Genomic DNA, 12,383 nt, shown 5'->3' on the forward strand with positions numbered 1-12,383 from the left:
GGGAGAATTTGTTGGTTGATGTCCATTTTCAATCCACGCGGTAGGAACTGGCCGCTGATATACAAAGTCTCTGAAAATATATTTGTTTTATCCCAAGTAGTGTAATAGTGTGTTTTGAACAAATTTGAACTTTATTTCTGCTGCAAATAAGAAGATTTAGAGTTACAGGACGCCTCCTTAATACAGTGAACCCTCGCTACTTCGCGGTTCGACCATCGCGGATTCACCACTTCGCGGATTTTTTTCATAACCCATGTATATACATATATCGCGGATTTTCCAGAAATATCGAAAATCCCGCGAAGTGACCGATGGTGCGAGATTGGAGAAAGTAAGAAAAATTGAATCGTGATTGATTTTCAATATAAATGAAACTTTGAGGAGCAACAAAGATATCATTTGTTAGAGAGATAGAGAGAGGTAAGGAATGGGAGGTAGTGAAAAGTAGCCCACAGAGAGAGAGAGAGAGAGAGAGGTAGAGGTAGAGAGAGAGAGAGAGAGAGAGAGAGAGGGGGGTTTAAATGTAATAAACAAAAAATTTTGATAGGTTATAACACATTGGTGCTTATGTAATATCAACTGTATACTGTAGACGGTTTGAATAAGTTAAGAAATGGTATAAATGATACTTTGTTAGTGTATTCGTACACACTCAAGAGCGGCAGCTAGATGACAGCTGATCTAATCACAGCCAAAAGTAAAAAAAAAAAAAGAAGTCAACAATACTCGATTTTTAAAACAAACCCGAAATTTAAAAACAAAAGTACACGCTTTCTTAATGTGCAATTAACTATTTAAGGAGTGGCAATTTTCTAGAATAAAATGATATTTCCCAAAAAATAGTGGTTTGCTGATGAAATCGGATGCCGTATTTTTAGCTATGATTGAAATGGATGTAGACTCGGCCTAATTATTTCGTTTCGTATTTAATTGACACTAAGAAAACTAATTTTAGCTTCTTCATCTAAATGTAAGTATTGTATAACACGAAGAGAGAGAGAGAGAGAGAGAGAGAGAGAGAGAGAGAGAGAGAGAGAGAGAGAGAGAGAGAGAGAGAGAATCAGCTGTTGTACTCAAATGGCGTGTTTTTGTTTCGTGAGAATTTCATCGCCACGACTTTAACAACAACATACTGCACTGAACTTTACAGTATTATACAGACTACTGTAATATGATAAAGTAAAATATTTGTAATCTATTTTATATGAAATGGGGCTATTTTTTTTTTGTTTAAAATTTACATTTACGTATGTAAAACAACACACTCTCTCTCTCTCTCTCTCTCTCTCTCTCTCTCTCTCTCTCTCGTAGATTGTTTTCCTGCTTTGCTACGTATGTATGATTTTATATAGATACGGTAAATAATATTTGTAATAACATATTTTATTAAAGCTTTTACTGTAATATCATTATTTATCACTTTCATCATGCGCGTTAAATTCCTTAGTTTGTTTACTGAGCGTACTTTATGACGCCGTCGTTTCAGGCGGCGTCATAAAGAAAAAAATTTCATTTGGAAGTCCTAAGAAAAATTAATTAAAACATTAGTAATAACCAAATCAACATACTGTACTGAATAATCAATATAATCGATGCAGAAACTAACCTATACACAGATGTGTAAATGCGTTTGTTTCTTCATTATAATCAGAGATAAACGTAAACAAAACATTGGTTGCCATTTTTTATCGGGCTTTTTGGCGTGTTTAGGAAACGCATGATATAAAGTCGCCCTTAATATTTGTGCTTGTTTTAGTTTAGGGTACGTTAGTACATGCATTAAGTGTTCTGTACATTAAAGGGTAGTTTGTTAACAGTACTACGTACAAGGGAAGGTTTTAAAAGTCTGAATATACATGTTAAATAAATAGGTAAATATGCTGTCACTACTTCGCGGATTTTCACCTATCGCGGCCGGGTCTGGAACCTATCTACCGCGATAAACGAGGGTTCACTGTAACTATAATAATGGAGTTCCACAGGGGGGAAAGCATGGTTTTTGGGTAGGTGAATACAGAAAATGGGCATAATAAGAGAACACACCAATCATCAAAATAAAAAAAGTTACCTTAATGAAAATTGAATGATAGTAATGAAACACGGTGAAAACACTGCAGTTTTTATTGACCAGACATCCAGAGACATAGAAAACGGGATTTTCCATCCCTTTTCCTATGGAGTCGAGTCATTGGTAGCAGTCTTCATCATACTATTATTACAAATACCTTGTTACTTAATTGAGCTAAGGAATTATTGGTTTTTGCTCTGCCTTATGTTTACTTCGCTCACGATTAAACATTATCCCAATGTTCCTATGTTCTGGCAAGCGGACTATGTTTTGCTATGTGCGATAGCCCCGTGGGCTTGTATTTGTATGTTAATTATCAATTATTATCAATTATGGGCAAAAATTTCATAACCCTTAATTTGAGGAAGGTTTACTGAACTTTTTCATTCGAATCATCTCAAAAATATAAAATAAGTAGAAAAATAATAGATATCCAAATTTGGCTGAAACGGTAATAATGCTTTGAAATTCTTCAAGTTATGACTTAAAACAACATTTCAAAAAATAATCAAAGACAAGGTCATGACCTACCCTAAGGTTCCCTTCCTAACGGAACCTAGGACTCGTATCCTTACCAATTAGGTGGCTACATGCCATGGCAGTTCCCTTAGTCCGTATCCTTAACTTACCGCAAGGCAAATCGTAACCCTGTGTTTGCTTCCTGACTGGCTTCCCTTCTGGAAGCTGGTTTTGGAACGCTTGTAGAACGACACCCCAGGCCTTTCGGACCCATAGAAGACAGGAATTTTCCTTCCCATTTTTAGGGAGTCCATCGTAGTCATGTCTTTTGTACTACTGTACAGTAATTGTTCAGTGGCCACTTTCCTCTTGGTAAGGGAAGAAGAGATTCTTTAACTATGGTAAGCAGCTCTTCTAGGAGAGGGCACTCCAAAATCAGCCATTGTTCTCTGGTCTTGGGTAGTGCCATAGCCTCTGTACCATGGTATTATCTTTCACTATCTTGGGGTAGAGTTTTCTTGCTTGAGAGTGTACTCAGGCACACTATTCTATCCTATTTCTCTTCTTCGTGTTTTTTTTTTCAAGTTTTTTTTAGTTTATATAGGAAATATTTATTTTAATGTTGTTATTGTTCATAAAATATTTTTTTTGTTAATTACTTTTCTTGTAGTTTCCTTATTTCCTTTCCTGACTGGGCTATTTTCCCTGTTGGAGCCCTCGGGCTTATAGCATTCTGCTTTTCCAACTAGGGTTGTAGCTTAGCAAGTAATAATAATATTGAGCTTTGCTTCACTTGCTATTTATTTACTTTACATAAAGGGCTGTTTTCTTGGTGCTATCACAAACAAAAAAAGTACTGTGCCCTGCAGGACCTACAAGATTTGTTTGTTATATACATTCTTAGGTATTTAGAGTATCATACAGTGTAATCTATGCTAATTGTCAAATCCATCGCATCATAGCGTTTCGTAAATAGGAAAGTCTCCAATTTCTTGAGTCTTGATATGTTCAGTTCTTCAGGTGTCTATTAGGATCTTGTTATGCAATCTAGGAGAGCATATTTGAAGGCTCTAGAACCTACAGTAAGGTTCTATGTCAGCAATAATTCTATGTTATGGAATACTCACTTATGTTACAGTGAAAGCACCATATTTCACTCTGTCAAAATTGTGAAATAAAACTAATATCGATCTAAACTAATTAAACTAATCAATATCTCCAATTCTCAAATCAACAAACTTGACACCAAATGTCTTGATTAATTACAACAACATGAATAAATGTGAGTGGAGTCGTTTCCCCCTTCCACACCAATCACAGATTTTCTAATTGGCTTGGAAAACTGCTATGGATAACTTCTTGAGGTATAAGGAAAGTTGTTTCGCAGATGATCCCAAGAAGCCTCTTTGTCTGAGGAGATGCTGGATAGTCTCCAGCAGTGAAGCAACAGGCAATGCACTGCTTCATGGAACTTTCTTATGTGTGATTGACGTGCAAGCAGGTCTGGATACCACTCTGCTGTTGGCCACCTTGGGGTTACTAGTATTGCTCTGAAACCATGGGATGTTCAGTTTCTGTTCAAGATCTGACAAATCAGACAGAACACAGGGAATGCATAAAAGTCTAGGCTCTGAATGGTCTTTGAAATAACAGTTAGCCAACAAAGTTTTGACTGTGGGGTTTGCTGACAATTAAGCTGTTTGCAATGTCCCTAAATCGGTACCAGATCCCCAGGCAGTCAGGCAAGATCCCTTCCAATATCTGTGGGACAGAATGGACATCTACGCATTCACTCCCTTCTGCCTAATAAGGAGGCTTCTAAACAAAATCAGGACATCACAAGATCTCTCGATGACCCTAGTAACTCCGTTATGGCAACATACAGAATGGTTCTCGGTCCTTAGGCATCTGCTCACAGATGGCACCAAGAGAGCTTCTTCCACTTCCTGATCTACTCAGACAACCACACGTGGAGATCTTCCGTTAAGTGATTCCATTCTTTCATCGTCACGCATGGAGGTTATCCAGCAACACCTCGCAAAGAAAGGCTTTTCGAGACCAGTTGGAAAGAGAATGGCTGGATACCTCCGGGAGTTGTCTTGCCTCACTATATCAGGAAAAGTGGTATGTCTTTCATTGTTGGTGTTGTGGATGAGGTATCCCTCCTCTTAGTGCCACTATTCCAATGTTAGCAAAGTTTTCAGTATACCTCAGGGAGGAAAAACAATGTTTGGTGTTGGTAGTGAAAGGCTATCTTTTGGCATTAAGCCTTGATTTTAAACTTATTGAAGTTAACATTTCCTCCTTCATAGAATCGTCTCTCATTATATGAATTTTGAATGTATCTGCCCTCTGTTGGGAGTTAGACCACCACCTTGGAAAGTAGTGAAAATATTACACTCACTGAAAGGAGCACCATACAAATCTCTTTGTCAAGGATCAGATTGGGACTTAACCCTGAAAACAGATGACCCAGACCAACTGTTACTCTGCCCTGTGAGGGCACTGAGGCTGCCCTCAGATCAGCAGACTTTGTGAACATGGGGAGAATCAAGAGGAAGATTACAAAGAACTCTTCCTGGATCAGACAGGTAATCAAGAGAGCCAAACAACCAGGCTCCTCACCTCCCAGTCGTCGTCCCCGTGCTCACAACATCAGGGGTGTCAGCACATCCTGGGCATTCAAAAGAACCTCTCTTTGACGCAGGTTTTTACAAGTGGGCTTGTTGAAACAACAAACAACATTCACTACTCACTACTCACTACCTGTAAGACATAACCCCCAGGAACTTGAATACATTTACCTTAGGTTCTCTGTTGGCTGCATAAAACATGGTCAATAACACCTCAATTCCCTTGTAGGACAAGTTGCAGTCAGTAAAGGGCAGATGTTACCTGCGAGCAAGTTTAGGATGAATTATTTTTAGTGACTGATCATTTCCTATTTCACCCTCCCATCTCTTGGGGTTCAGCATCCGAGGAACTCTGCAAGCTGACCTCCTCTGACTGCATAGGGTGGCAATGCCCTTTTTGTAGCTTGATATATGTTAATATATTTGTTATGCTCCTGTTATCTAAGTGAGGTCGAGTCATGCAATGTCTAGGTTAAGTGAAGAGTTAAGCTCCAAAATTATGCTTACCTGGTCAAGTCACATTGCTAAATTCTACACCTAGCACCAATTGTCTGGGGCATCATCCTATAAGAAACCGGAAGTGTCAGGGTGCTCTTTAAACAGCTCGTGCGAAGAACAAAGTGTCACCCTGGGACCATCACCAGCCAGTTGGTTTGAAGACTTACACCCACCGTGGAGTAAGTCTCCTACGTAAAGAGCTTAAGGTTTGTATATAGTGCCAGAACAGATGACAAATTTGGAATAATTTGCATTTTTCCTAACTATATAAACATGAAGCTACATATACTGGTTGTTTACTAGTGCTGATGTGAGCGCTACCCCTTCTGCTAACTAGCGGAGGGTAGTTGCACCTCGTAAAAGCTTTAACCGCTGGTTCCAGCTATCACCAAAATAATACTCCTTTGTAGAGGGTGCCAGGTTTGTATAGTTTGGAAAAACTCAAATTATTCCAAATTTGTCATTTTAAATATTTAACTTAGCCGGTGAATATATAGCTGCAACTCTGTTGCTCGACAGACAAACTCTACGGAAAAACTCGCCAGCGATCGCTACACAGGTTGCGGGTGTGCCCAACAGCGCCATCTGTCGACCAGATACCCAGCTCTTATGTAAACAAAGACTCAATTTTCTCTCTGTCGACGTGTCGACAAGACGTACTTTACTCGCTGTTGCTAAACTGGAGTTTTTCACATCTAATTGGTGAAGTACTATATTCTGGTTTTGAGCTTTTGCTGTGCAGGGTTTTTCTTCAAACAAATCCTTGAACTCTTTTTTTGTATCGGATTCTTTGTTGATGACTTAGATCGTTTTTTGGAATTTTCCCTTGACCAATTCAAAATGGCTGACCCTTCACAAGTTCCCAAATTTAGGAAATGCAATGCTAGGGACTGTTCTAGGCGTCTTCCAAAGGCTTCTATCGACCCTCACACTGTTTGTTCCAATTGTCGGGGTAAAACCTGTCAATTGGAAGATCGGTGTGAGGAGTGCGTTGGCCTTTCGGAATTCGATTTTATCGAATTTCAAAAGTACACACGTAGGCTAGAGAGAGATAGAGTTAGGAGAAGTTCTTCTCAATCTATTGATGTATCCTCTCCTCATGCCCCACAACCTATTCCTTCCCCTGTAGTGGTTGTTCCTAACCCCCCTCCTAGCACTCAGGAACCATCGATGGCTGACATGATGCGTGCCATCCAGGCTCTGGGTGAGAGAGTTGAGTCCCTTGCAAGTGACCGCAATCAGCTCATGGCGGATGTTAAGGAGCTTAAGTGCCAAAGTGCAGTGGGAAGTGCTAAAGTGCCAAGTGATAGTGTTGTGGACAGTGTTGCGCTTGAGGGTTCGTCTGTTCGTGCCTGTCGTCCTCCTAGTCCGGGACCTCTTGCAAGCTCCCAAGTCCAGGGGAGAAGCAATGTCGTACGACGCATGGGTTCGAGAGGCTTTAATCAGCGAACAGACGTTCCCTCCGTGGTATCGGGCGTATCTCCCCAAGATCGCCCCTACCTACCTAAGACGAGAGAGCCCATTTATACCTCGTCGTCTGAAGGTGTTTCTCGCAAGAAACTTTGGACCAAGGTCTCGCGACCGTTAAAGCGTAAATCGGTCCCTTCAGGACAAGTCCAACGGCCCGGTTGTAGCCACTGGGTCAGTTCGGACTCGTTGCCGTCATCCGATGACTGCTCACCGCCTAAGAGAGGCAAAGCGGTACCGCTTCAGACACTAACACCGTCTGTCGCCGCACCTGCTCCCGTAGACCCTAAGTGGTCTTTACTGCAAGACATGCAGTCTAAGCTTACGTCTCTGATGCAGGACTTTCATGCGGAGAAGGTTGCTGCCGTACCAGCTAGTGCAGTACCTAGCCTACAACCCTCCAAGCGATCGGTTGTGCGTCCTGTGGACGCTGAGGTAACCTTCTCACGTACACCAGTTGAGAGAGTTCCTCCACCCATGCGTTCCAGTGTGGGCTGCCAGCCGCATGTTGACGTTAAGCGACGCACGGAGGTTGGCTTTGACATTCTGGATGTTCAACAACCATCAGAGTTGCCTTGTTTTGACGCGGTGAGTCAACCTCCGCAACCCAGTGTGGTTTCCACTGCGCAACCCAGTCAGTCTAGACAGTCTCGGGTAGACGCTGTGCGTCCTCGCGCTACCATGGTTGTTGACAGCTCACAGACTGTGCAGCACTTCCATGACGTTGCGTCCGGCTCAGTCACGCATGCACCAGTGCGACCGGACTCAGCGAACCAGCCGTTACCCACTCCGTTGCCGTTTCCTCATCAGTTGTCGGATGAGGAACTTTCTGATGATGATGTTGCTGCACATCAAGATGAACAACAATCAGAATTGGACGAGCCTAAGTCTACTCAACCCTCTTTGGACTTTAGAAAAGTTTTGGCTATTTTCAAAGAGCTGTTTCCTGACCAGTTTGTTTCTGTGGCTCCTCGTTCTCCGCCTTCAGAGTTTGTTTTAGGCATGCCTTCTACCGCACCTGCCTTTACTAGACTCGTCCTCGCACGCTCGTCCAAGAGAGCTTTGCGGGTGATAGGAGACTGGTTAGAGTCCAAGAAGAGTTTAGGGAAGACAGCATTTGCTTTTCCCCCTGCTAGACTCTCTTCTAGATCGAGCGTCTGGTATGCCACGGGAGAAGTTCTCGGCTTGGGAGTTCCTGCCTCTGCCCAGGGCGACTTCTCAAGTCTTGTAGACTCTCCCCGCCGCCTTGCCATGAGACGCTCAAAGATTTGTTGGTCATCATCGGACCTGGACCACCTTTTGAAAGGAATCTTTAGGGCTTTTGAAGTTTTTAACTTCTTAGACTGGTGTCTAGGAGCCCTAAGCAGGAAGATCTCTTCGACAGATAAAGAGACTTCTTTGCTCATTATGTCCTGCATGGACAAGGCCGTCCGTGATGGGTCTAATGAGCTTGCTGCATCCTTTGTGTCCGGAGTCCTGAAAAAGCGAGAATCTCTCTGCTCATTCCTTTCTGCTGGAGTTACACCGTGCCAGAGATCTGAGCTTCTCTTTGCTCCTCTTTCCAAGTGCCTATTTCCAGAAGTCCTGATAAAGGAAATAGCCGCTTCGTTAGTGCAGAAGGACACTCACGATCTTGTTGCGTCCTCAGCTCGCAAAGCTCCCCCTTTGCCTACATTGTCAGCTAGACCAAGGATGGACACTCCAGCGTCTCGCTTTATTCCGCCCTTTCGTGGCAGAGCCTCCAGCAGAGGAGGTGCTCGTGCCGAAGGGAAGCGAGGGAAGAAGAAAGGATCCAAGTCCTTTAAGGGCAGAGTCTGACTGCCCTCAACTTCAGACAGCAGTGGGAGCCAGACTCAAGAACTTCTGGCAGGCCTGGGAGAAGAGAGGCGCAGATGCACAATCTGTGAAGTTGCTCAGAGAGGGGTACAAGATTCCTTTTGTACGAAAACCCCCTCTAGCAACGTCTCCCATCGATCTCTCTCCCAGGTACAGAGAGGAAGAAAAGAGACGAGCCTTGAAACGGGAAGTGTCTCTTTTGCTAGAGAAGGGAGCGGTGGTCAAAGTCTCGGACCTTCAATCTCCGGGATTCTACAACCGCCTCTTCTTGGTTTTTAAAGAAGACAGGAGGGTGGAGGCCAGTGCTAGACGTCAGTGCTCTGAATGTCTTTGTCACAAAGACGAAGTTCTCCATGGAGACCACAAAGTCAGTCTTAGCAGCGGTCAGAAGGGAAGACTGGATGGTCTCTTTAGACCTAAGGGACGCCTACTTCCACGTCCCCATCCACCCAGACTCCCAACCCTTTCTGAGATTCGTTTTCGAAAAGGTGGTCTACCAGTTTCGGGCCCTGTGCTTTGGCCTAAGCACAGCTCCTCTCGTGTTTACGAGGCTGATGAGGAATGTTGCCAAATTCCTCCATTTATCGGACATCCGAGCCTCGTCGCTGTCTGAAGGATCTAAAGTGGACTCTAGATCTGACCAAGGAATTGGGACTCCTGGTCAATTTGGAAAAGTCGCAACTGGTCCCATCCCAAACTATTGTGTATTTAGGGATGGAGATTCACAGTCTAGCTTTTCGGGCTTTTCCGTCGGCCCCCAGAATAAGTCAAGCCCTGTTATTCATCCAGAAGATGCTGAAGAAAGAACGCTGCTCAGTCAGGCTGTGGATGAGTCTGGTAGGGACACTATCATCCCTGGAACAATTTGTGTCATTAGGAAGACTACACCTCCGTCCGCTTCAATACCATCTAGCTTTTCACTGGAAAAAGGACAAGACGCTAGAAGCGGTCTCGATCCCGATTTCCGAAAAGATGAAGTCTTGTCTGACTTGGTGGAAGGACAATATCAACTTAAGAGAGGGTCTTCCTCTGGCTGTTCAGACTCCCAACCACGTTCTCTTCTCGGACGCATCGGACGTGGGCTGGGGCGCGACATTAGACGGTCGGGAATGCTCAGGACTGTGGAACTCGAGTCAGAGGAACATGCATATCAACTGCAAGGAGCTGTTGGCAGTACATCTGGCCTTGAAAAGCTTCAGGTCTCTCCTTCGAGGCAAAGTGGTGGAAGTGAACTCAGACAACACCACTGCCTTGGCATACATCTCCAAGCAAGGAGGGACCCACTCACTGACGTTGTACGAGATCGCAAGGGACCTGCTCATCTGGTCAAAAGGTCAAGACATCTCACTAGTAACGAGGTTCATCCAAGGCAACTTGAATGTCATAGCAGATTGTCTCAGTCGGAAAGGGCAAGTAATTCCAACAGAATGGACCCTCCACAAGGATGTATGCAAGAGACTTTGGGCCACTTGGGGCCAACCAACCATAGATCTCTTTGCAACCTCGCTGACCAAGAGGCTTCCAATCTATTGCTCACCAGTCCCGGACCCAGCAGCAATACATATAGATGCCTTTCTCCTAGATTGGTCACATCTAGATCTCTACGCATTCCCACCGTTCAAGATTGTCAACAAGGTACTGCAGAAGTTCGCCTCTCACGAAGGGACAAGGTTGACGCTAGTTGCTCCCCTCTGGCCCGCGAGAGAATGGTTCACCGAGGTACTTCGATGGCTAGTAGACGTTCCCAGAAGTCTTCTTCTAAGGGTGGACCTCCTACGTCAGCCACACGTCAAGAAGGTACACCAAAGCCTCCTCGCTCTTCGTCTGACTGCCTTCAGACTATCGAAAGACTCTCAAGAGCTAGAGGCTTTTCGAAGGAGGCAGCCAGTGCGATTGCTAGAGCAAGGAGAGCATCCACCCTTAGAGTCTACCAATCGAAGTGGGAAGTCTTCCGAGACTGGTGCAAGTCAGTCTCTGTATCCTCAACCAGTACCTCTGTAGCTCAGATAGCTGACTTTCTCTTATACCTGAGAAAAGGACGATCCCTTTCAGCTCCCACTATCAAGGGCTACAGAAGCATGTTGGCATCGGTCTTCCGGCATAGAGGCTTAGATCTTTCCAACAATAAAGATCTTCAAGACCTCCTTAAGTCTTTTGAGACCACTAAGGAGCGTCGTTTGGTTACACCTGGTTAGAATTTAGACGTGGTACTAAGATTCCTTCGATGGTACTTCGATGGCTAGTAGACGTTCCCAGAAGTCTTCTTCTAAGGGTGGACCTCCTACGTCAGCCACACGTCAAGAAGGTACACCAAAGCCTCCTCGCTCTTCGTCTGACTGCCTTCAGACTATCGAAAGACTCTCAAGAGCTAGAGGCTTTTCGAAGGAGGCAGCCAGTGCGATTGCTAGAGCAAGGAGAGCATCCACCCTTAGAGTCTACCAATCGAAGTGGGAAGTCTTCCGAGACTGGTGCAAGTCAGTCTCTGTATCCTCAACCAGTACCTCTGTAGCTCAGATAGCTGACTTTCTCTTATACCTGAGAAAAGGACGATCCCTTTCAGCTCCCACTATCAAGGGCTACAGAAGCATGTTGGCATCGGTCTTCCGGCATAGAGGCTTAGATCTTTCCAACAATAAAGATCTTCAAGACCTCCTTAAGTCTTTTGAGACCACTAAGGAGCGTCGTTTGGTTACACCTGGTTAGAATTTAGACGTGGTACTAAGATTCCTCATGTCAGACAGGTTTGAGCCGCTACAATCAGCCTCCCTGAAAAATCTCACTTTAAAGACACTTTTCCTGGTATGCTTAGCCTCAGCTAAAAGAGTCAGTGAGATTCATGCCTTCAGCAAGAACATCGGATTTTCGTCAGAAAAAGCCACATGTTCGCTACAACTTGGTTTTCTAGCCAAAAATGAGCTGCCTTCTCGACCTTGGCCTAAATCATTCGATATTCCCAGCTTATCGGAGATTGTAGGCAATGAACCAGAAAGAGTCTTATGCCCTGTGAGAGCTCTTAAGTTCTATTTAAAGCGCACTAAACCTTTACGAGGCCAATCTGAAGCTTTATGGTGTTCAGTTAAGAAACCATCTTTGCCTATGTCAAAGAATGCTTTATCCTACTTTATCAGACTGTTAATACGAGAAGCTCATTCACATCTGAGTGAGGAAGACCAAGCTTTGCTTAAGGTGAGGGCACACGAAGTTAGAGCTGTTGCAACTTCCGTGGCCTTTAAGCAAAATAGATCTCTGCGAAGTATAATGGACGCAACCTATTGGAGAAGCAAGTCAGTGTTCGCGTCTTTTTATCTAAAGGATGTCCAGTCTCTTTACGAGGACTGCTACACACTGGGACCATTCGTAGCAGCGAGTGCAGTAGTGGGTGAGGGCTCAACCACTACAATTCCCTAATTCCATACCCTTTT

At 44.0% G+C, this 12,383-nt stretch overlaps 1 protein-coding gene across 2 annotated transcripts in view; it reads left to right on the forward strand.

The window, feature by feature from the left end:
• The window catches only part of LOC137629041 (protein FRA10AC1 homolog), a 79,126-nt gene that overhangs the window by 3,182 nt on the left and 63,561 nt on the right, over positions 1–12,383 (forward strand). The gene's annotated exons all lie outside the window — the stretch shown is intronic.

The sequence above is a fragment of the Palaemon carinicauda genome, chromosome 37, assembly GCF_036898095.1.
Source record: "Palaemon carinicauda isolate YSFRI2023 chromosome 37, ASM3689809v2, whole genome shotgun sequence".
Lineage (NCBI taxonomy): Eukaryota > Metazoa > Arthropoda > Malacostraca > Decapoda > Palaemonidae > Palaemon > Palaemon carinicauda.